Source organism: Manacus candei, unplaced genomic scaffold, assembly GCF_025592945.1.
Source record: "Manacus candei isolate 608988 ecotype Guabito, Panama unplaced genomic scaffold, ASM2559294v1 h1tg000017l, whole genome shotgun sequence".
Taxonomy (NCBI): Eukaryota; Metazoa; Chordata; class Aves; order Passeriformes; family Pipridae; genus Manacus; species Manacus candei.
In genome coordinates this window covers 4,291,589-4,317,402 of record NW_026138065.1, presented here as the reverse complement: position 1 = coordinate 4,317,402, position 25,814 = coordinate 4,291,589, and the positions used below count along the sequence as shown (strand labels likewise).

The 25,814-nt window shown below is 37.8% G+C and overlaps 1 long non-coding RNA gene across 4 annotated transcripts in view; it reads left to right on the top strand.

Annotated features, from left to right (window-relative positions):
* The first annotated feature begins 237 nt into the window (after positions 1-237).
* Positions 238-25,814, top strand: part of LOC127469457 (uncharacterized) — a 30,053-nt gene continuing 4,476 nt past the window's right edge. Inside the window, exons 1-5 of one of the 4 annotated variants that reach the window (XR_007903987.1) lie at positions 243-350; positions 2,398-2,551; positions 6,263-6,350; positions 12,564-12,670; positions 25,371-25,457. This is a non-coding gene — a long non-coding RNA (uncharacterized LOC127469457). Of the gene's footprint in view, positions 351-2,385; positions 2,552-6,262; positions 6,351-9,487; positions 9,552-12,563; positions 12,671-25,370; positions 25,458-25,814 lie in introns of all 4 variants that reach the window. The other 3 variants (XR_007903985.1, XR_007903986.1, XR_007903984.1) reach the window with 3 other exon arrangements.

Sequence of the window (25,814 nt, the reverse complement as noted above, 5' to 3'; positions counted from 1 at the left end):
TTTTTGTTTGTAATTTCATGCTGAGAAATCCAGTAAACAACATGCTGTCTTCCAACCAGCAAAGCATTTCTACTTAGCTTAAAATTCCGACTTGAAAGAAGGATATTAGATAAGCTCACATAATGAGATGGTGTTTCTTTGAATAAATGAATTTCTAAAAGTGTCAGTAGTATCTATCAGTCAGACAGGTTGGTTGGTTAAATATTAATAGGAACTTTGTAGTAATCCTTAAACTCTCTAATCCTTTTGAATTTTCAATAGGTCAGCTACTGCATTCAGATTTGCTTGTAGCGCTCACTGACTTCTGGCTAGAAGGGAATACAAGAAATGCTGAAGAAATCATGCCATTGGTAAGGTTTTATTATTCATCTTAAACATTGTAAATTGTCACTTTCCCCTAAAATATGTAATGAATTAATTTCTAAGTCTGGTTTTCAATCCAAGGAACTAGCTTGCGCAGAGCATATTTGCCATACTTTGACTTCTACATTAAGTCAGCCGGGTATTCTCAGATAAGTGTATTTCAGACCATAAAATAGTAGTAATTGAGGTTATTATGAATAAAATTACAATATGCCTTAGAGTCGTAAAATTAGTAGAAAATAACTAATTTTAATATTAATATTTTACACTAAACATTATAACTGAAAAGAAAGCTATATGCCATCCTGCTGGAACTCAGATGATTTTATTATAAATTATCTATTCCAATAGGTGACCATTAGAATAGAAAATACAAAGACCTCAGACCAGAACAGTTTATTTCTAAAAGTGGACCTGAAAGACCTTGATAAAGATAGACTTTCACTGGGAAACTCTGTCTTGTTAAATATGTGTAATATTACACATATTACAAAATCTGTTTATAATTTGTTTATAATTTCTCCATGATTAATCATGGGTTTGACTTTCATGTGATGGAGTCTGAATTTGTCGGAAAAAAAGTCACACAGAAAATAGTACCATGGAAAATGTTGTGGTTTATGCTATCTTAAAAACCGAAACAAATAAAAGTTCTGATATTACAAAATCACAGAATAGGCTGAGTTGGAAGGGACACACAAGGATTACAGGACCATCCCCCAGAGTCACATCAGTACAGAGCAGAGCAGGACAATCACCTCCCTCGACCGTTTGGCAATGCTTTACCTGATGCCCCAGGACACGGTTGACCTTCCTGGCTGCCAGGGCACAGCACACTGCTGACAATTTAAAGCAAACTTGTCAGGAAAGGCACTTGGCACTGCAGGTATATGTGCCTTTTTTCCCCTGTTCCAATAGGCTTTTCAAATTAAGGAAAGGTACAGATCCCTAAGGATGTTGGTTACTGTACAGTTAGGAGATGGGTTCCGTGTCCACACCTAACACAGCTTCTCTGTGGTCTCAGTAGCCATGACTGGTAAATGAAACATGCTCATAACTGTTCCCTGCAAATGAATGTCTGACACAGAAGTGCAGAACAGATGAAAACCTGGTGAGCAAAAACTAATTCTGATGGTCAGACACTGTCCTTGAATTAATAGAAAGGACTGATACTTGATGACTTCCTTGGCCATGATGGAGTCTCCTCCAGACTCACAGTTTTCATTCTGTGTATTATGATAAATAGACTTAAAGGAGGTCTAGTTGCCAATAGGAAGAATATGGGGTGTACAAGACTAAACATCCTCAAAACACTTTTCCCCACCGGTAGGGAAGTTCATGGCAGCAGAAGCCTATGTGCTTAGAGAATTACATAAGGAAAACTCATTGGTTTGAGTAACTGAGAGACCTGTTTTCATATACCAAAAAGATTTGCCAAATACATTTATTCTATTAGTTTACAGTAGTATCAAAATAATCCAAGACATTCATACCTGCACCTCCTTAAAAGCACCCACAACTTCAGAGACCAGATACTTTGCATTAACAAGCCTAGTCGTTCATTTGGATGGGTCTTCCTCTGAAAGAGGAAACACACTGGATTTGTAAATTCTCTCCTTTAGCAGTGATTGTTTTAAGCTACCCCTTTCTGCCCAGAAACGGTCATTAAAAACAAAAAAAAGGGTGGGTGAGGGGAAAAAGCATTTTTATTGATTATCTGATAGAAATAGAGAAATGTTAGCACTGTGTCTGAAAGTAGTTATGCTGCAAAAGACATTATTTTGTTTATTTAAATGCTTAGCTCAAGCAGCTTCATCCCAGGTTAAAATAACATAGCTATTGTTGCCTTAGAGTTTTTGATTTTTTAATTTTTATAGACTTTAGAAGTAGTTATGTAGTGAATGTAGATTTTAAAGCAGCTGTATTATATCCCTCACCCTTTAGCACAGTAGTTTACACATTTTCCCAACACCGTTACCCCCTTCCCATATCAAAACTCCTTTAAGTCCGTTAGCTGTTTAGTCTTCTTTTCAGCGTAGATTTGCAGAAAGCACCTTAACACCTGCCCCAAGGAATGTAAACATGGCCTTCAGGCCCAGAACTTTGGAAGGATTCTGAAGACTGTCCGTGATGAAGAGGAAGATGATGAAAGAGGGGTCCCAAACTCCCCCAGACTCAATTCCTGAAGGTGTGTGCCGAGGGGCGAAATGGGGCAGAACAGGGGGGTGGATGAATGGGGACTGGGGAGGGACCTAGAGGCCTAGAGGTGATTGGGTCCCAAGAGAGGGACAGAAACCTCAACTTAGAGTAATAGGCAAACACATGGCTAAAATATGGGGGACATCCTGTGGGAAAATAACAACATTTCTTGCTTTGCAAAGCCCTTAGTATGAGCCTATATTTCCACACAAAAAAACCCCAAAAATAAACAAACAAACAAAAACAACAACAACAAAAAAATGGATTTAAGCACATTCTCAAAGCTAAGCACTTGCTTGAGTGCTTCCCTGAATTGAAGCCAAATTGAGGGATATAAAAGAACTAATAAAGAGGAAAACAGAATGATTTGAAATCCATCTAGCATGCACTCCTGGAGATTTTGTGAAGCCTCAATTTAATATCTATGTATTTCTGACACCAATATAGTACCACAAAATGAATCTGCGAAAGCTCAGAAAATTAAAGTCCAAGGCAAAGATCTAGCATATGAACAATAGCTTACTTCATACATCAGAAAGCCAAATCTGACTTAGCTGGGCTAGAAAAATCATAATTGAAAGAGGAAAAGTTTAATAGGAGATTTCACAAAAGGCATTTGAAAGAGAGTTTATGTATTAGTGATGTTATAATCCATAAAATGGAACATTTGTCTTTGTTTTATGGAGTAAGACACCTAATGAACATGTATGTGTTGTAAGTGATGGCTGATTTAAAGAACTGTGTGATTTCATGTTCACAGAATCACAGAATATGTTGAGTTGAAAGGGACACACAAGGATTATTGAGTCCAACCCTTAGCCCTGCACAGGACCATCCCCAAAAGTCATACCATGTGCCTGAGAGTGTCATCGAAACCATTCTTGAACTCTGTCAGGCTTGGTGTTGTGACCACAAAATAAACTTACATAAACTGTTAGTTTATGTAATCCTGGTTATGTGACATAATTCATGATTTAAAATATTACCATTTTAAATAATCTTTTGTCAGCTAGAACATGTGTTGCCATTTAAAATGATGCCTATCCAATCTGAAAAGTTTGAAGCAGATGGAAACAGCATCCATCTTCAGCTTAAACAGAAGAATTTTTTTCTCTCAAAGGAATGTGCTGTCATTATGCTGCCTCACAGCAGGTCAGACACCATAGGCAGTAGTCAAACTGAATCCAATGGCTAAACCTGTGAAGCTCATGCATATGATTTATTATCAATATTTTACTTGTCAGTTGCTGAAGGAGCTATAACTATATAATGGAAACTTTCATTTCCATTCCCATCAAGTTACTTATTCGTTTCCTAATGCCTCATCTCACATGGCAGATTTTCACAAATTTTATTTCTTCTGAAAGACTGGAGCACATCCGAAAAGGTACAACAGTTGCTAACAGCAAGGAAAGTTGGAGCAGGTTGTTTGAGTTGAAAAGAATACAAATATATTTCTTCAAAAGCTGAGTTCAGCTTACAATCTGAGGCTGAAGGCAGAATTTGCAAAGCCCAGTAGGGTCTTTAAATGCTTCCTAAGAAACCAACATGGAGCATCTGTGTTTCTTGGTGTATACCATAAAGCTAGTTCAATGAATTATTCTGCATTCCACTAGGAGTTAGAAACACTCCAGTACAGATAGCTGGTTTCAAGTTACAAACCCCCCCATGAACATAGCACCTTCCTTTCAAAATGATGGTAGACATGATAGTGGGATAGTGGGACCAAAAAAATGTAAGAGGAAACAGGCCAGCAAGTTGAGAAAATTAATATATCAACAAACAATAGAAGTGGCATGATATTTTCCCCTTTCTAGTAGGATAACAAGACATTTTGGAAGACTCACCATTTTTGCAAGTTCAGATCTAGCAACTCTGGTTGTACCTCTGCTGCACTGTTGCCTGTCACACAGGCTTACCCTTACCATAATCCCCCTTGAGTCAGGAAAAACACTCCTCATTTGAGCAGAAGAGATGGTATTTTTCATGTAGATGCAAAAATTTTCATCTGAAACTGTTAGCTATGCTTGCACATTTTGCTGCTACATGAGGAACCCATTGGAGCCACCAGGCAGAGGTACTGCTGGCACAGCAGAATTGTCATCAGCACCCATGGCCACATTCTCTTGACAGAGATAGAGCTCAAAATACTCCACTAGTAGAAAAACAGTTACATCAAAACCGAAAAACCACACTCCACAGCTGTACCACTACAGAGAATTGTGGACTGTGTGGGTAAACAAGCTTCAACTGAGACTGAGACTCTAAGAGTCTACCATGGCATAGGGCTGAAGGCACAGACACTAAATTAGTTTGTCTAATCTTGGTAAGTTACCTCTGTATGCAAAATTCAGCATTATAATTGTTCCCAGCAGCAATGCTTTTGCCCACCTGAGAAAAGTTCATTTCACTCCAGGAAACTACTACTAAACATTACGTGAATCCCCAAGCATAAAGGAACATATCACACTTTGATTTTAATAAATATTAACCCATGTTAAGAGGAAGAAACAGCAGGTTTGACTACAGTATAGTTATACTAATAATAAAAGACCATTATATACTGATAGCAATTTATATTAGATGATAATAATAATTTCTCGCTGTGTCTTCAAATGTACTGATACTGTACAACGTATTTTTAGAAGTCTATGAACATAAATGTTCTCAAGAGATTTATAGGAAAGACTAACAGCTTATAATTTTTAAAACAGCATAAGAAATACCTTCCTTGTCACACAGTTTCACCAAAATATTTACAAAAATTTTTCTTGCCACAAACCTAATCTTTTACCCACATTGCCTGTAATCCAAATGCCACTCTCTGCAAATAAATTAGCCAGCTCCTCATGCAAGTCAGAGAACTGATTAGCATGAAATAAATACTATGCTGTTCTCTTGATTCTAGGGAAATCTGACTGAATTAATTTGAAAAATCTCCTTGTGGGATACAGCAGGGAGCTCAGCAGAAAAAACATGTTGAGCATCAGTAGAAAAGGACTTTTCTTGTGTTTCCTCTGAATATATATCATATCTCAAAAATAGGACAGGTTTCTCTATCCCTTTTAGTAAACCATTAAGAACATATTACAATAGTTGTAAAATATTAATAATAAATGAGCATAAAATGGGGAAAAAAGAACAGAGAGTCTGAAATAAAAGACTGACTTCTTTTGTCCTTCCTTTTCTCTTGCATATTTTGACTAACCTAGTTTACGAATTATAGTTTCTGAGCTTGTGTCTAAAAATAGAAATGAAGATGGGTTGGAAAAGCTTTGCCTGTCCAAGGTGAATCACACTGTAACAGTCCAGATTTATTCCCCCGCAGACTTAGCATCACCTAAATCTCTCCATGAGAAGCAGTACCATATTTCATCACAAAATTACCCAGAAGCAGATCTGGGGCATATGTGGTGTTCCAGATGTGTTTCAGCCCATTCAAATGGTCTTGCTGAGCATATGCAATAGCTGGGACAGTAGAGTAGTGTCAACTCGAATGCCTTCCCAGCTCTTGATGTGCTCAGGAACTTGGACCTGGATAGACTAAGCAGCAGTGCCTGCTACAAGAACTTGGCTTTTTTATAGTTTCTCATTCTGTAAGAGAATTTGCAAGAAAGACATAAAGTCCTCTTCAGTTTTCTTTCCTGCCTTTTTTTTTGTTTTATGCTAACTCCCTTTCCTGGTCTTCCTTTGTTGCAAGAGAGGAGTGACCGTGTTAAGATCTACCCAGATCTCTGCACCCCTGCTCCTGGACTGTGTAGCCCTTCCTTCTCACTCTGCTCCTGCAGGTAAAGCCATTCAACTTGTAGAAGTGGAGTGGGTGTCTTCAAGAGGTTTTACAGACCCTATGACTGAAAGAAGCTTTGCTCTACCAGGATTGCCTTCCTTGTCGTAAAAAGCAAAGGCACTGTTTAGATGCAGCTTGGGCCTTGAAGAAAGGCTCATGTAAGGACAAAAGTTGCAGGTTGCAGCCCATGTTTTGTTATGTGTTTTGGTATCAGTGTCTGTATACAAGTGAGCATTTTGTATACTAGCAATATTTCTGACTGCACATCCTGGGTGATCCATAGTGGTTGTGATATAAAAATGTTTTAAAGTGTGCATATTCATGATTTCTTTCCCTTACTGCCACCTCTCTGTTTTTGAGATAAAGCAAGTTGAGCAGAGCCTTCGCTCATCATGCTAAGAACTGCAATATTTCTTTTCCTCACCATCTGTTACCACAATCCAAGGATAGAAATTATAAAGTTAAAGAAATTTCCTCAAAAAAAAAAAAGTCGTATATTGCCTTACAAACAACAACTTGCACAGATCTTTCATTCTCTGCCTGAGGAAAAGAGTACAAAATCATGGCAGCTAGTAAAAATGATTCCACATGTCCTGTCCCCCTCCTTAAACTTGTGTTTCAGTTCTGTACCCTTGTAGCATCCCCAGCACATGTCGACTGTACCAAGAGTGATGACAGGATTGAAAAAGACAGGAAGAATTTACTAAAGACTCTCTAAATATTATTCTTCTTTGTGAACATTTGTAAAATGCCATGGACAGGATTTTCAGACACCAGAGGGAGGAGGTAGATAGAGGAGAGACTTGAAAATAGAAATGAGAACACAGTAGAGTTTTTCTTGACCATGCTGTAGAACAGGAGCCAAAAAGTAAGATTAGTTTCACTGAATTATTTGGAGAACAAAAATACAACCATGCTTTAATATTTCCACATTTCATTTTTTACTCAGTAGGAGTTGAAGAGTAGTGTTGACAGGGTGCAGAGGAGGGTATTCTATTTTACTGGTTATTAAAACTACTACATAGTAATTGGATTGTAAGGCAGAAAATGAGATAGATACGGATATGGTAATGAAGAGTACAGCTATAGCAAAACAACTTCAGCATCATTTTGATATAAAACAATAACAATGTCCCATTAGTTTTGAGGTCAACAATGAATTATCCCTTGGTACACTTGTTACAAAAGAAAACAATATTTTTTACTTCAGCTTTGATTACTTACCCAATACATCATTATTTGCTATGATTGTCAAGTATTTCATAAAGACTAAGAGTAATTAATAAAGGCATCCAGATTAAAAAAAGATTTAAAGCATTGAGCTAAATAATTCAGTGTACTTGATTTTCAGGTGACTGATGTTGATTTCTTTAAAAGAAGAAAAAATATTTAAAAAAAAAGGTAATTAATCTAAATGTTACAGATATTGGATAGTATCAGAATGGCTTTGCATCCTCATACACAACTGTGACTATGTGACTATACATTATCCTACATTCTGTGATCTGAAATCTTAATGTTTTCTGGCTCCTGGACATGCACCAACACTTATGCAATCAGGTGAAATAGATGTAGTAAAGAAAGATAACAAATATGAATTTTTCAGGGATTTTATTTTTAATGATGCAAAGCTTTGCTGTAAGGTATTCTAAAATGATTATTTCCACCATAAAATTACCAATTGCTTGTTGCCAGTGTACATCTAGAATACATCAGAAGGTGTGCTCACATGATTAATAGAGATGGCCCAGGCTGTTCGGGGTAAGTGCCTCTGCTTGCCAGCAGGCAACTCACATGAGATTTAAGGGTGACCTGAAGTCAAAGAACTTTCTTTTCCTATCCTCACTGCAACCATTAGCCTGGTGTGCTTTTCTGGTGCAGTCAAACCCTCTTTTTTTTCAATCCACTTCCACCTGGGCTGTATGTGAAATTCGCTCCAGGTCTGACAAACTTTTGTAATGGGAATTATCAATTTCACCTTTGACAGAAAAATTTCTCCCTAAAGAACTCGTGGATCAGGATATCCCTAGGCTGTCTCAAAAGGACTCAGATATTTAGTGGCTGGCCAGCCACTTCTGAAAGAACAAGTGACACCATTTGAGCTAGTGAAAGAATTGCTAGGCTTTCTTCCTCTTAAAATATTATATATATCATGGTCAGTCTTTGCGAACAAAGATTTGGGAAAGGTCTTTACCCTTCGAGCCTGCGCAGTGGATTTTTTAGGTGAGACACAGTGTGTGCTGAACTGAGCCCACCCTTTAATCCTAAGGTTCATCTGCCAGGGCCAAGCGAGCTTGGATGGTGGCAGCGAGGTCCTCAGAACGTAGGTTTGTTTAGAGTGACCTTCTCTTAGATGGGTGGCCTTACAGGGCTAAGCGAGCTCCATCTGCCCAGGGAAGTCCCCTGACCGGGAATCGAACCGAGGCCGCAGTGGTGAGAGCACCACATCCTAACCACTATACCACCAGGGGGCCCCTATATATATATAATAAATATATAAATAGTATAACGTGCTTTCAATCATTGTCTCTGAATGAAGTAAAAACTACTTCAGCAGGGTCACTTTAGAGGAAAGTGACAAAGACCTATGAGGAGAAGATAGAAGCATATTTAAATTTAAGTATAAACATCTAATCAAGGGTTTACAGACAATGTATGTCTAATCAGAACTTGGTGGTACTAAAAGAAATAAAAACTTTAAATTCTACCATTTATCCATTTAAATTAAACATAGAAACACTTTTGGGGTTTATAGAAATTAAATCTCTGACCCTGAATTCATGTTCCTCTGACAGGTATTGATTTTCAAGGAAATGGGATTGACCATAGTTGCTTTTAAGTATCAGCTCTGTTTGTCAAAGTACAGATGAAAAACAGAGAATAAATAAAAATATATAAGTATCTCTAACACAATTTTTTTATTTGGTAGTTTTGAATTTTTTTAGACTTCTGAATTTTTTAGAGTTATTTCCATATTCAAAAATATTGAAATATGTTTGCAAGCAGAGATAACAGACAGTAAAACAAGTAGGTGAGCTTTAATGTATCATTAATGCATGGACAAACTGCTTGGTTTAGCTCCTGCCTCTACTCACAATGTGACAACATCAAAATTATTTTCATACGGTTATCTTTTAGATCTTTACAATATGAATTGATCACGGCATCCTGAACTTCACCCAGCTGCACGGGTTTAGAGGTGGTAAATTCACTGTTGTACAATTACACCCTTCTGTCTTTGCTTTGCATACTAGACAGACCTATCGCATTTCTTTCCCACTGTAAATGGGCATTGTATTACAATGACCGGCTGATTATCCAGTCTGGCTCCTGGGTCTCTTTTCTACTTGTGGCCTTCTCTTCCTCTCAGACAGGGTTGCCCTGAACAAGGTGTGCAGGTGCCATGCTGTCTTGCTACCCAAGGACAAGAGTGCACAAGAACTTTCAAAAAAAGTATGGAAAAGTGTTTCGAAATTCATTATCTGAAAATATTTTCTCTAGAAACTTCAGAAGCTGAAAGTTTGTGAGAAACAAACCTGAAGTTAATGTGAAGGTGGATGAACAGAATTCATTGTAATCAAGTAACTGTGCAACTATTTTGGCTACATTCACTCCATCTATCAATCATCATGTCACTCAAATAAAAACAAGCCAAGAATGTAACCTCCAAAGAAGGAAAACATATTTAACAATCTACACTAGCTTCAGAGACCAATGTTATAAAGTATTTCCACTCATTGTGTGATACTCAATTCATATTCATAAACTACCTTAACGTCTGATGTATATAATTCAGTAGGATGAATTTGGGGTATTTGTATCCACACATATGATAATTTTGCCGTCTCAGGAAGCTGTTGCTTTAGGCAACCACCGGCTTTCCAGGTGCCTATAGCATAAGGTGCACATGGTTATCAGTAGTTGGTTGTGCTACAGAGTTTGTTTTTATTACTTTGCAGTTTCACAGAAAGGAAGAATCTATCTCAGATACCTACTTAAATGGTTTTTTGCTTGCAGATAAAGTTTGTACATTAATTATAAAATATTTTAGGGAGGTATTAGTGCTATTCAGTGAAATAGGATGATAAGGTCATGATGAGTGTGACTCAAGAAAACTGATTTTACTGACTCCCTAGCCTAGGGTCTGTGTCTGCCCTCCCCTCTCTGAACTGTTATGGAATATGGGGTCTAGAAAGAAAATATTACTAGGAGTTGAATAATGAAGGTTGTAGTTTAGTTCCTATAGCTTCTAAAACTCCTGTGCAAAAAGACTTCTTTCATATTCCTTATATCATTATACCCTGATGTAATGCTGCAGGAGAACTAATACATTTGAAAGTCACTGTAATTATGGTGGAGATCTGGTGGTGGTGTCAGGAAGGCTTGAAGATTTCTGATTGTTAAGGAAATAGGGACTGCATTATGTAGAGATTTGCTTCTCCTATTAAGAAACAAGTTATAAAGAGACCCTGGACAAACTGTAACACTTTAAAGAAGGTAGTATAAGTGAATGAGAAGGGGGAAGACTAAAGAAATACATTTTATTTTTCCTGGTCCCAGAAGAAAGTTATTTCCAGAGAAATAAAAATGTAAGTTGAACAATGAGACTCAGTCTCACTGTTACATAGCAACAGAGAGGTAGATAGCATGTGTATTGAGAGTTGCTGTCACAGCCCTTTCCTGGGTAACATCTGTCAGGAGACAAAGAAGCAGAAGAGTTCAGCTTGCTACAGCACCCCGTGCTCCACAGACAGGCAGGAGGCTGTACCTGATGGTGTGGAAGCCAGGTGACCACCAGCCAGATGGCCAGCTTTGCCATTGGAGGTTACTAGCCCTCTGTTGGGTCAATACAAATTAATTCCTAGGTCTCCTAGTTCGATAGAACCTACCAAAAGTTGGTGGGTATTTTTACTACGTGAACTACTAAGGGAACTAAGGAAAAACCTGCAGCAGGAAAGAGGCAGAAACATCTCAGCAACTTTAGCTGTTGCAGTGTATCAAGTGCTCTCTATTTCTGAAACAGTTTATTTGGCTCTCTTGAGAACTGCAATACTTTTGCTTTACAGGAGTTCTGATAAGCTGCTCTTCCCAAGTAAAATGCTCCTGTTGATGTTTCTGTGAAATGTGATGAAGAGCAAACACACTACCAACTCATTTTCACCAGGGTTTGGTGTGAAGCTCTCCATCAGCTTAACTACAGAAAGGCAAAAGAAAACAGAAGGCAAAAGCCAAAACAAATGGACCCCTCTTAGGCATGACATTTTGCATACACTGGTATTAGAAGAATGAATCACAAAATATCAACAAAATCACTCACAAATTGTATACAGCAAAAGGTAATGTTTGTTCATTTGCATACATTATGTAGTAATACCAGCAGTAACTCCATTCTGCTTAGTAAAAAATAAGCACCAAATTTTAATTTTACAAGTCCAATTAATAAGTCACTGATCATTGCACAGCTGGAAGCAAGATCAGTTGCCCTTTGCTGCCTGTTTGCTGCAGTCAAGACATTAATTCGAATTTAAATGTTTATAAAACTGGCAGTTGCACAATGAATGTTACAGCAGAACTTCTGAAAGCAATTTCTGAAGTTTTTGCTTATTTTCCAAAACACTGTTTTATTCCAGCTCCCTTACAGAGAGTAATTTTCAGCCTTTAATGGTTTCTAAACACTAGGTAGTCCTTTCATATCTAGAATTTGTTTCAATTACTGATCTGATCTGAACCCTCACTAGGTCATATATCTCATCCTCCATTTTCACTAATCAGTGAGAACAAAACAAAAAATAAAATGAGAAATTTAATAGTCTTGTCTCCATGCCTATAAAAATATCAACCCGTATCAGTACCTTTGTTATCCTAATGTCAGCTACAAGAGAGAAACAGATTTTCTCTATTTGCTAGTTTTACAGGGCCTGATTAACAGTATGATCACTTTCTAATTGTCCATGGTAGGAGTCATCTAAACAGGATGGTACTGAGTACATTATAAAACTGGGTTTATGAACTTAATGGGTGTAGAGAAAGTGGGGCTCTCAAATATGTACTTCTCCTCATAAATCTAAGAACTAAACAAAAGAATCCAACTTACTGGGAAAAAAATAAATCATGAAATCTCTTATATTACTGAGGTATTTGATACAGAAGATGACAGTACTACTCTGAGTAACAGGGTCATCTAAAGTTCTTGTTCTGGGGGTTTGCTTTGCAGCAGTTCCAGGCTTTCCTGCTCTCCGGGTCCTAATACAGTTACTGACCACTGCATTTTTTCTGCATGACTTGACAGTGTTGTCTTTGTTGGCTCTTCCCTGTGTGGAGGTAAGTTAATATCAAAGGGACAACAATTAAAGAAATAATCACGGGTAGATTTTTGCCTGATGATTGAAACCACATTATTTGCCTTAATTTCTGCTGGAGCAAGGCTTTGAATCTCAAGCAGAGGCCAGCAGCTGGCACAGGGTTGATGACCAGAAGAAGGCTTGCTGAGCCAGTGTACAGACAGTGTCTTCAGGCCTGTATGCCAGTTAAAGATGCAAAACTTCTTGACTGACCTCAGTTAGAAGACACTTTTCAGTCACATCTGCTGACTCTCTGAGGCAATTAGTCTGTAGTTTGCTTTCATCAAAATGAGTTAGGTTACTTTAATCAGTCAAAACACAGTATGTCTGCAAGTGAAGTAATTTGAATTGAAGCAAGCACACAAACATCTCTACTGCAGGTGAGGCAATAGTGATTTCCGAGAGAAAACATAAGGCAGTAACATAAATGATAATATTGTCACAGGTTTTAATTTATATAATCAGTTGTAAAAAAAAAAAATAATCACAAATTGCCTTTAGAGCATGCATGTAGGGTGCAGGAGACTGAAGCTGTGACCAATGTGTCACCTTTGTCTCAACCTGTCACAGAGGTAAGTACTTTCAAAGCAGTCAACCCTTTCCCAGCCACGTTTTCAGTAATGATTAAATCAGCATTTCAAGGACTGGCACTGATATGTGAATAGCCCCATGACAGTGGAACTCCCTCACACAGCACAGAGAAGGCAGGATAATAGCAGGGATTGTGGTCCAAAACTACCTTATCAAATCCAGGATGAATCTGCTCTTCTCCTGGCTGTACATCAGACTTCTCTTGTCTCCCTCTGGTTGCTTGCAGAGAAATGGTGACTGAGAGTTCTGTGCATTGCCAGTGGGTGGATGCTTGCTACAGCAATTATGCTCAAGAGTAGTTTGGGTTTAAGTAACTGCAGTCAGTCTGCCATGTCACAAAGCAGGTATCGGTGTTGTGATGCTCAACAATATTTTTTTGTTGTTTTATTTCACCTTAAAAAATAATAATCATAAATAAAGCACATGTTGGCCCCATTTCTCTTGTAAATCTTGGCTGCTTTCTATTGCTCTGACAACATAAACCAGCTGTACTCTCTGATGGAGCACCGAGCAGCCAGAGCATACCAATGAATTTGATCTCAGTAGCTGGTCTGCTCCCAGCAAGGTATTATGTTCTATTTTCCAAGACTAATTCTTCCATAAATACAGAATGTAATCATTTTGCATGCACTGTGGTATTTTTTAATCTTTGAACGCATCTGCACCAGGAAAAATATTCTCTTTTCTTCACAAGAATCATTGAACCTTATATGTCTGATTTCCCTCATCTACCACGTAGTTGTGTGATTACTGAAGACACATTTGACATTAATATAATGATCAAAGACTCAAAAATCATAGCTGAAGCATTTTCCAATTAGTGGGGTCAAGGATATGGAGGTTTCAATAGCTTGACTGTATTTTTGAAGCATAAACATCTGACAAACAGCCATATACATTGTTTGACTCTTTGCAATTATATATATATTTAAAGTATTTTAAGTGCACAAAATAAAATTAGCATTAATGTCTTGTCAGCCAGTGGTCTTCAGACCTTTCTCGGTAATGACTAACACTGCTCAAACAGAGTAAACATCTAATGTTTTCTTCAGCCCAGAAAGCATCCAACTTAATTATATGTGCTTCATTTGGTCACCATTCATTTTGGAGAGCTTTGCCATTCCCTTCTTCCCCTTTCCTACATTTTCAGTTACCATTCCAGCTTGCCATCATCTCTGCCCTTTCTTTGCAGCTGTTTCTGGGCTCCTCCTCTTCCTGGAGTCTCAGGACACCATATTCCCTTTTCCCAAAATAGCAACCTTCTTCTAGGGGACAGGATTTCATCTGTGGTGGTGCTGGCCATCTTCTTCCTCCTTTCTTCCAATAGCCCCTGACTGTTCTTGCATTTCCCACAGGAGAGAAATACCTCACTTTCCTGCTGGGTGATACTAAGTTTTCTAAAACACTGCAGAAAGGTAGATGTTTAAAAGGGCTGTTAATATTTAATGGATCTAAGAGTGCAAGTCCTCAGAGCGACTTTGAAAATCCTACCATGTGATGGCCTTGTACCTTCAACAACAACAACTGGTTCTTTGACCTGAGTTCAGCCTTACGGTGATGTCTTGCTCGTCCCTCTCTGTAAAGACTGTGCTTCGTAATTTAAGGAAAGGTAAACTCACGAGCTGAAAAGATCCTGGCAAATACTAGAAACAAACTGTCTCACTATTTTCTAATAGGAAAGCAAAAAGCTGAGTAAATATTTAAAGATCTTAAACTTATTCAAACAGAAACACACAGCCTGCTGGGAGAAACAGGGAGAAACAGAGAGAAGCTGGGGTGATTTGTGCTGCCAGCCATACAGTGGTTTGTTCATGGAGCAGCTGGATCCAACCCTGGCTTTGCATAGAAAAGATGTAAATTGTGAAGGAGCCCAAGCACAACTCAAAACAATGAGATCCACTTGCACTGTTTCAGCATTAAATAAACTGTGCTTTTAAACCCAGGAGATAGATTGGGGGACACTCACCATTTGATCATAACCAGCTGGGAAGAAACATAGCCAGTTTCCAGTAGGCAAGAGGTCTCTCTTAGCTCAGGTGTCTCTTGGTATTGCAGACATACCTCCACGGAGTTTCTGTAAATCACTGTTCAAACTAATTCTTTTCCATTTTGTGCTTAGATTATGAAAGCACATCAGTGCTCAGACACAGCTCTTCCTCTACCTGACCCTGGCACACAGAGAAGAGATAGGGTCACAGATCCTTTCTCCCAACATAAACAAGGCTCTTGAATTCTACCCAGAGCACATCACTAACTCAAATTAACTGTCCACAGCAAACAGTGGCTGAGACATCTGGCCATCTGGCTATTATGAGCAGCAAGTGGAATTAGCTCCTTTTTTTCTCATTTATCCTCTCTGGAGACCACCAACATATTCATAGAGGAGGAAAGTGGCACTTCCTGCAATCCAAGAGTCTTTCTAGATCCCACCTCTCTTATACCAACTGCCAATCTATAGAGGAAGGAATTATTTTCCCAATTAATATTACCGTGAAAATCAAACGCAAGTAAAAGAAGAAATCTAAAACATGAATTACAGCAATTGCTAATACAAGACTAAGGAAATAAATCTGCTTTCTCTGAAAGCTTTACTTTACTTTAAAGCTGTGCCTGATACACATCTTCTCTCATATAAGACACATTCTTTGACAAAACAAGGGAATTTTTCTTATTGCTGTCAACTTTAATCCTGGACTTAGAATCACTTACATTTGAGAAAATATATCTTGATGTATTAAATACATTCTTTATCACTTAATAACACAAAATCCTTTTAAGTTTCTACCCTTTTATAATATGTATCCAGTGCTTTCTTCCAATCATCTATTCAAGTCTCAATAACTGACTTAATAAATTTCACGTCCCAGTCTTTATGCATCTTAGAAAGATTTTTTTCTTATTCTGTCTCTATTTCTCTTCCACCATTTTTAAAACCTCTGTCTATCTTTGTAAAAATGCTCTTTTAAAGGGAACTTTTGCTACAATTTTTGCCATGGTAGAACTGTGAACTGTCTTGGTACCTTCTCTGGGAATTAGTTATTGTCTAGTGATAACATTTGTGCAGCTTTCACAATTCACAGAGTTTACTGCATTAGGCTATTTCTCTACATAACTATCACAAAAGAATTATTCAGCCAAAGGAAATGAAAGTAACTTCTAATACAAAAGATGCCTTCTAGTTTAAATGTTCTCTTTTGATGCGATTTTGTTTTTAACTTGCTTTGCCCAAGGCTGTATTATAGTAAATAATGTCATTGTGGTGAAGCTCTGAAGCTTATACAGGCCAAACTATTTTCACGAAGAAATGGTTCTGCAGAACAGCTCATCTATTAAAGAAATGCCATGAAACCTTTTGTTTACTGTAGATTTAACAATATAATTTTTGGCTTAGAGGGAATTATTTGACCAGTCCAAATGATACTAAATGCAATTCAGTTTTTATACTAGGATAAAAGTTCTGTAAAGGCCTTCAAGTGCAGCCCAGCTCACAAAGAGGGGCAGGTAAAACTACAGCATACAGTATGGTAAGCTGCCACAGTAACAAATATAGGGCAAAAACCTGTAAAAAACTGATTTTGAGTCCTTGAATATCTAAGATCCCATTACAAAAAAAGGTAAGTACATTTTCAGTACCTCATATTTTCAAATTCAGTTATATGTCTTATTTCCATTTTAGTCTGAAGATTGGAATTGGAATCAAATATTTAAACTTGTAATAATGATAGTTATGATCCAAATAATTGGGATAAAGCTTGGAGAAGATCCATATAAGTTGAATATCTGGCTAAATCTACCTGACAGGAAACTCTTTGGATCTGTGGAAACTATCTGAATCTATGGAATAATTTTCCCATATGAAATGAATCCAGGTCTGCCTTCTGGCATATTTTAAGCTAAATATGATAACGTCAACTCTATTCTGAAACTTTCCAAATACTGAATGACTGAATATATAGCTCATGAAAACAGTGCCTTGCAGAGATATATGGTGTTCAATCTTTTTTAATTACAGTCTTTTTTTTACAGGGACCAGATCATAAAAAATTTCTTCAGCCTGTAGGCTAGATTCAACTTCTAGCTACAGCATTTTGATATTCACAGAAGGGAAAAAGAAAGTATTTATCCCTAATAAATAATAAATATTGCATTTGAAGTTTGTATTTACCAAAACAGGATTATTCCTTCTGCTCATTTTGGGCAGCTCTGTAAGTGATAACAAGTTCCAATAACTTTCCTGGTGAACAATGTACCTGTTTGCCCATGTCTTCCAGTGGAGAATTTGGGGGTTTAGGGCCCATGTATTACAACAAAGTGCTCCCAAATCCATTTGTTCATGTGTGTGAAAAAACAGGAAAATTTACAGATAATTATGCATCTGGTAGACTTATACTGAAAAAAACAACAGAATGTTTCCTTAAAGCGATCTCTGAAATGTAGATGTAAAGGTAATACATTACAACAGAGTAATTTTAATCTCATTAAGACTGCTTTATGATTCAATTGCACAAAAATTCAGCAAAGAGCAATGGAGGAGATGTGAAAGAAAATAATTCCACCAATCTATATTCTTTTTTTATGATTACGGAATATATGGGACCAAATTACTAAGATGATTTAAATTATCATAATTTCATTGAAATCAATGGTCTTACATTCATTGCATCAATTGAGACTGGAGTAGCTGGCATTTAACAATGCATTGGAACCAGCTAAGTTTGCAGAAAAAACATAATTTTATTAATACAATTTGTTTTCAGCACATATATATCAGAACATTCCTTCGTTGTTGTATGGATCAAAAAATAAAAAACATTAAAAATTACTGAAACATATAGTGGTGCTACTGAGAACAATTTGAACAAAGGTAATTTTCTTGACAGTTTATACATAATTTTTCCAGTTTATAAAGACAAGAAAATGCTTGCCATAATCTCAGCCACAGTGGTGCCTTTGACTATAATAATTCTTAGCATTCATTGGGGTAGCTCTGCTAGTTTCAACATTTAGTGACTTGGACTGAGTTCATGTCTATTGCATTACACATTTACACAAAACATATTGAAATTCACTTCCTATAGTCTTCTAACAAGGCAAGTGCACATTTTAGTGGTGATCATACCCAATAGGAATCTGATATCCAAGGGGTAAGTTCTTAATTCAGCTGCGGCTCAGTTTTTACATTTCTGAAATGACTTTGTCCTCTCAGGGTTGCTGCAGAGGAGAGGTATGAAGAAAGTGCTGCATATTGCAGACAATATTCATTACCGGTCTAATTGTTGATACTGAAAACTTGACTTTTGCCCTTCCACATAAGGGCTTAAAGAAGTTCTGCAGTTAGCCCCATCAATAGCCCAGAGCCAGCAATGCCTTTTTCAGAGGAACACAGTCTCATTAGCATTGAAAAGTATTTCCCTCCTTTACCCTTTATGACAGTGAGAAGCATGCATACAGAAATGTTACAGCAGGCATTTTACTCCCCTTTTAGGATCATTATAGTTTGGACTGCATGCCAGTAAGAATTTCCTTGCAATGTGATATCAACCAAATTTCAAATTTCCAGCCCACGTCATGTGTCTTTCAGTACTTGCTCTTTGCATAGGCAAAATTTATAATATCAAATATTTTCACACAATAAAAAATTCCAATAATTTTGGTTCAAAAATGTTGAAAGTTTTAATTTCAAAAGTGCTGAGCAAAAAAAAGCTTCCAGTTCAGAGCAGGGGTGATGCACAACATTTAATTTCAAGTATGTTAAGTTGCAATGCTTTTCAGGAGTTGAAGTGTAAGCCACCTCATCAGGTTGTCTCTTCATTATTATGTTCATCTCAGAGTATATAACACAAAATTGTTCAGAGGGGAATTCTTCATTATGTTCTGGGCTGTGTAATCCTCTGAGGAGTTCAGCTCATGGGGAAGAGTGCACTCCTGAACACCTTGGGAATTGCTAGGAAATACCATTTGATGTTAGGCTCATCCAATTAACCAACCAATTCGGTCTTTGAAACTAGGTTGAAGCAAAACAGTCCTCCTTTTTATTTTCTCGGTGTAAAAGTCTAGACTAGCAAAAGTGCTGTTGCATTTTCTGCCTTTTTAAGAGATAGAGTAACAATTTTTACTTTCTTCCTGCCTACATTTGGACTTTCAGTTACACTGTGGGGAATAGAACTCTGCAAAACATTTAAAGATTAACAGATTTCAAAATTGCCCGTTGTCTTTCCCATTTGACTTCTTAAAGAAGTGCAGTGAAAGAGCAATGCAAGTCAGGTATTCAGCTTCATAAAGAAGAGTCTGTACAAACGGCATACTAGAAAAAAACTGGCCTCTGAGCTAAAGAGTTCATTCACTTCCTATAACCATCTTTTTTTTTGAGAGTACAATTCTGGGGTTTTTTTACCATTTGAATAACTTGTGTTATTTCCTGTATTGTGAGCAAAAACGAACGGAAAGCTTAAATCTGAGGACACGTACTTCCTTACAATGTGTGTAATCTCATTGCAAGACTACTGCTTAGCTTTAGACTCGTGGAATCACAGAGTAGTTCATTAGGGTTGGAAGGGACCTCTGGAGATCACCTAGTCCAACCTCCAAAACTTTATCAGCTTTGCAGATGGACGTGATTCTGTCAAGTTTTCAGTCAGCACAGCCTGATCACTGCAGGGGCTGATACGGATCTTAACACTAATAAGATGTATAACATTCCCTGTCAGCAAGAGATCTACAAAACAATTAGTCAGCCCCCAAACTCCAAGTTTCACTTGGAAGCTTTGATTGCTCTAGGTAGGTCTTGACTTGTTAAAAAATAATTGGACTGCTTTATTCCATTTTAATTTCTGTTATATTGTCCATTACCATCTCTTAATCTTTGGTGCATGTATATGTACTACCTCACCTCTTCTTTGATACACAGATCTTGGTCATATTAGTTCATTGTCACAACATTGCTGTTGTGGTTTCTGGGTCTTGCTTTTCACCAGGTTCAGGAAAACCTGTACACTGGGGAAAACTGTGAAATTACAGGAAGTTTCTGACACTCCCCATAGAAAATTATTGAGCTTGAAGAGGAAAAGGTATTTTCCACTCCATTCTGACAGGTAGAAGTGCTATAGATGATACTTTCATTGTTAAATGCATTTAAATTAATATGAAGCAACCAGCTCTATCTCAAGAAACATTCACAGTTCTAACAAATAATCACTTCCTCCTGAATCAGGTGATTCACCTTCCAAATTTAGCTTTCTATGAGAATGAAAAATAACAGTTTTCCCCAAATCACCCAAATTGTGCATTCTACAAAATTCCATTAATTTTATTTCTCAAGTATACTTCTAGGTAATGAGTCATTTTTACCTCATTTTTCTGCCCCTACACCCTTTCTAGCTATTTTACACCAAGTAAGAAACAAATAACCTTATCTGCAGCTGTTACAAGTCACCTTAATATATATTAACATTTAACCAATTCCACTGAGTTAGTCCAAAGTTCTTTAATGTGCTGAATTATTATCTAAAGAACACTGGGAGAACTTTGCAACAGCAGGTACAAAGCAGATGTAGGCTGGCAGAGCTCCCCAGCATGATGCATGTCAGTTGAACCTCTGTTAATGCTTGAATGCTTTCTTAAAATGTGACTCCACTTTTGATCCCATTGAAGTAGAAGAAGCTTATCTGATCCTTCTCAATCTGCATAACAAGTTTTCTCATGAGGCTTCCCAGCTCTGCAAACGTCATCAGTGTTATTAGGAGAACAGCCTTTCTCACAGTACTTAGGAACTTGCTTTGCTAAAATCAGGAAGGGAGGTCCTATGAAAATGGAAAATAATACAACATAGGGAAAGTGACTCACAATATATTGAGTTCTTAAAAGGTCCTAGATGAAATGATAATAATAATAACCTTCACTTTCCAATAACTGAACCAAACCTTTTCTTTAGGCTCAGACTGAATTTATTTCATGTCAAACTGGCTTCTGAATCACTCAGAAATGCTTCGTCTGCTCTAATATGTTCCCTCATATGATGCAATTGACATCCCATTTGGACTTCAGCAGTGTGAGTTCAAGACTACTACTTGGTTGTCTTGTTTTTGTGTACAGCTGTGTTATGAGGATCAGTCAATAGGGTCTCCAGTGTCTTTTGACAGACAGATTGAAGACGCGAAGAGAGCAGATAGCTAGATGTCACAAAAATGTAGTTAAATATAGAAGCTTCAAATATGTCATTCCATACCAGTTTTGTTTTGTTTTGTTTTGTTTCTTAACTAGTCACTTGCAGTATTTTGTTACAGTGTTACAAGATTTGCTATGGTGTTTATTCTAACCGAAATTGTGCTCTCTCACATGAATACTTATGTGCAAATCTCGAGAAAAATCTGGATCAATCTATAATGGGAAATTGCCAGCGTACTGAAGCCAGCACCTGAGGTGAATGCTGTCTTCTGTCATTGCTGCAACAACTTGTATCTGATGTCTTCACAAGCAGGCAAGATCCAGGCAGCCAGTCTTGGATTAATGGTTTTCAAGGCTTCTTTTCTCAGATCTCTTCCATGGGAAGAGACCTGTCTCCTTATCTACCATGTTATTTGTTCTTTCATACACCATAATGCCCAAAATTTCACAAATTGTTAAGTAGTTCAATACAATTCAGAGGTTCTTTGAAATATATTTGTTCTGAGTAATTAATTACAACTTGTTACTCTTATGGAATTTAAACAGATGGCAGATCATTTAAGCACATGTATAACTTTAAGCACAAAACATCCCCTGAGTCTAAAGAAACTACTGGAAGATGTAAATACCTATGTGAGTGCCCCAAGGGTTTAGGTCTTGTGACTTCCTGCTTGGAAGTACATAGACATTGCCTTTTCACCTGGCAAGGATGTGTAGGGACACATTCATGAGCATTTGCAATCTATCCATTGAATTCAGTGAAATAGCTAATACTCTAAATTAGGTACCAACTTGACTCCTCTGTTGAAATTAGTCCAAAGAAATAAATAAAGATCCTTAGAGTATTTAATTGGACACTTCCAGTTCTGTCTGTGTAACTCTGAGCTACCCTGAGAGCCGGAGGCCTTTTCCACACTATCTACAGAAAGAAGGAGCGTGCAGTTTGAGATGTAAACAAAAAGGCATGCACGCCAAATACACAGCTGCTTAGACACAATGAGGAGGAAACAGGAAAAAGGATGCATGTTTTAACTCTTGTCTTTCTCTCTTGGAAGCAGTCCTGACTCAAATCTTGATATCATATACACAGGAAATACAGCCATGAAGCCTCAAGGCTCTGCTGGTCTATCTGTAGACCTGATACCAAACAAGCTTTGCCCACTTACACACTCAGCCTGCCATAGGAAAGGAAAGAAAAGATTTTGTACAGCAACCAGAGAAGGGCCAGGTGACAAGAGCTGTGTCTGTGCAACCCCTATCACAGCAGCACCTGGGCCGGTAACAGGGCTCCCAGGCACCACTGTAACATACACAAAAATCTGCTCTGCAGCAACTTGCATCTTGGTGTGGCATTATAGCCCACCTTGGTAAGACCTAAAATCCAGTCAGAGAATGCATACAATGCAAGGCATTATGCAAGCTGTCATGCAAGTCCAACTGCTGGCGCCAGGGTGCTGTCTTGGTATTGATTATGCTAAAACCATATTGGTTCACCAGACTTCGAATCAGATAAGCTGGCAGCTGGCCTGCAAATGTATGACTAGCAGTCAATCACTTTATACTATAAAAGTTCTCTTTCAAAGAACTCTCATGCAGTCAGGTTCTTCTGACATAACCCTTCTTGGTGTGTATGTGTGGAGATTCCTCCCTTGGGTGGCGATGCCCTCCAAGGATACTCCTCAAGGCTGAGAGAAAGATATCTCCCCATGAGCATTGGTATGAGTGAGTTACATCAATCTTTAATTAATAATTATTTCTTTTTGCTAGCTTTAATATAATTGCTTCAATATAGTGTACTGTCCTATCTTATACTATACTACTAGTAGTTTTAACACTTGTGCTGTGTAGTAAGCAATTCTGATTAAGATCTTTGTCTGATCATTTTTAATAATAAATGGTTCATTTTATATAAATACTCTCATTTTGCCAATCATTAAAACCTGCAGGACAAAAGTCATCCCATCATACTTCTATAATTCCTTAAATTTAAACCATTGACATAATCCAAGGCTAAGATTGGATTCAACTGCACCTAGACTTCTCTCTGAGGAGTTTAGAAAGCAAGGGAGTCCTTTCTGCACCTTGTGGCTCAACGGCAGGGTTTTGTTTGGTTTTTTTTTAATAAATTTTGCCTAAGCCTTCCACTCCCACCTGTGACACTTGTCACACAAAAACAGAATGTGGCTGTGCATTTTCCCATGGCAAACTCAGCTGTATCTGTCAGAGCAGTGCAGAACTTACATTAATTTGGAAAACAGCAAAATGTAGGAAACACGGAAGTGCCTGCACTTCTCCTATGTCTCTGAAAAATTTCATCAATCGTTCCAGTGCCTAAGCCTTAAGGATTTCTACCAGTTAAGAAAGAAAAAAATCTAGGGTGAGGAGATGACAAAAAAATAGAAAGATCCTAAGTGGGGGGGGGGAAAAGAATTTATAAATAAAAAACAACTTTCAACTTCTTCCTTTTAGATGACAGACATTCCCCTTCTGAGCTCCAAATACTTTATAGGTTAGAGACAGGACATGAAAAATATATTCTGTCTCCTCTCTTCCTGTCGCTGTTATGTTGAGATGGCCAAAGCGACATAGAATCTTCTTCCAAAGCAGGGACAGGATAGCAAGAAGGTTGGAAGAGATCTTTATTGTAACAGGTTGTAGACATTTATACTTTTCACACAACACACATGTCAACTTACTATTGGTGCCTTCCATGTAAACATACACATGTCAGTTTACTATTGGTGTCTTCATGTATAAATACATCAGGATTGGCTGCAATAGTAAACTCATGCTGACACAGCTTTTGCAGAGTCATAATGATTTGCAGAAAGTTCAGGAAGTCCATTTTTGTACTTCCTGTCTTCCATCTTCTTACTTCCTTCTTACAGACTTGTTGTCTCCAACATCTTCCAGTTCCCATCTGTCAGTCATCACAAGAGAGATGCAGATCAATTCTGCTTACAGAGATGCTATTTGGTTTTTGGGACAGATCCTCTGGAGGATCCAGACCTAAAGGGTTTTGCAACGAATGACTATAAACGCTTTAGAAGGGATAGGCAAAGAAGGAGAGGTGGTGGGGTAGCCATGTATATTAGGAAGTGTTTCAATTGTCTAGAGTTTTATGATGAGGATGATAGAGTTGAATGTTTATGGATAAGACTGAGGATGGAGGCCAGCAAGTCAGATGCCATGGTGAGAGTCTGTTGCAGACCACCCAAACAGGTGAAGAGGCAGAGGAAATAGCAGCTGGGAGGAGTCTCGTAATTGCCAGTCCTTGTTCTCATGGGGAAACTACCAGATATGTGCTGGAAATACCATACAGCAGAGATGAAACAGTATAGGAGGTTCCTGTAGTGTGTGAAAGAAACCTTCCTAACCCAGTGGATGAGTAAAACAAGTAGAGAAAGTGCCCCACTGGACCTGTTGCTTGTGAAGAGAGAAGGATTGGTAGGTTATGTGACAGTTGGGCACAATGACCATGAAATGGTAGGAGATTCTTGAAGAAGTAAGAAGACGGGTCAGTAGAACTGTTCACTTGGGCTTCTGTAGGGCAGACTTCGACCTGTGTATGAAAGTAGTTGTCAGAGTCCCTTGCCCTCAAGTTGCACCAGAGGAGGTTTAGGTTGGATATTAGAAAATTTTCTTCACAGACACAGTTGTCAAGTATTGGAACACACTACCCAGGGAAGTGGTTGAAGCATCATCCCTAGAGGTATTTAAAAGACATGTAGGAGACATAGTTTAGTGCTGGACTTGTCATTGCCAGGCAAAGAGTTGGAAATGATAATCTTAAGGGTCTTTACAGAGCTAAACGATTCTATGATTCTGTGAGGGGATGAGGAGGTGCTGATAACTGCCACATTGCTTGCACAGCTCACTTCAGCAGCCACACTCCAGAGTTAATAGTTTATCTTCCACTTCTGCAGCCTCAGAAGGAAGAGGAAGATGGAGCATACAGAGTCCAGACTGCAAGAGACTTCACAGCTTCATCTCATCCTTTTATCCATATCAGTGTAAATATTTTTTAGCAATCAATAAGTTTCTAAGATCACTTCTGTGACTTAATTTGTGCTATAAGAAGTATAAGTACAATTTCTTTTTAAAAAGTACAGCAAGTAGTCTTTAGATATAAGTACTATTTCTAGCAGTAGAAGACTAAAGAGAGTGGAAAAATACAAGTAGCTGAAATCGGTAATAAAATAGTAATTGTTGCAAGTTTTCATGCATAAACTTACCTAGACTTTCCACATGCTTGTTTTGAAAGTCACATGCTTTGTTTAAAGCAGAAGAAGCAATAGAAGAAAATTGGCTTCTCATTATGGCATCATATTTTCTTTGTGAAAAAGACGCAAAATTCTTTATGTATCTAA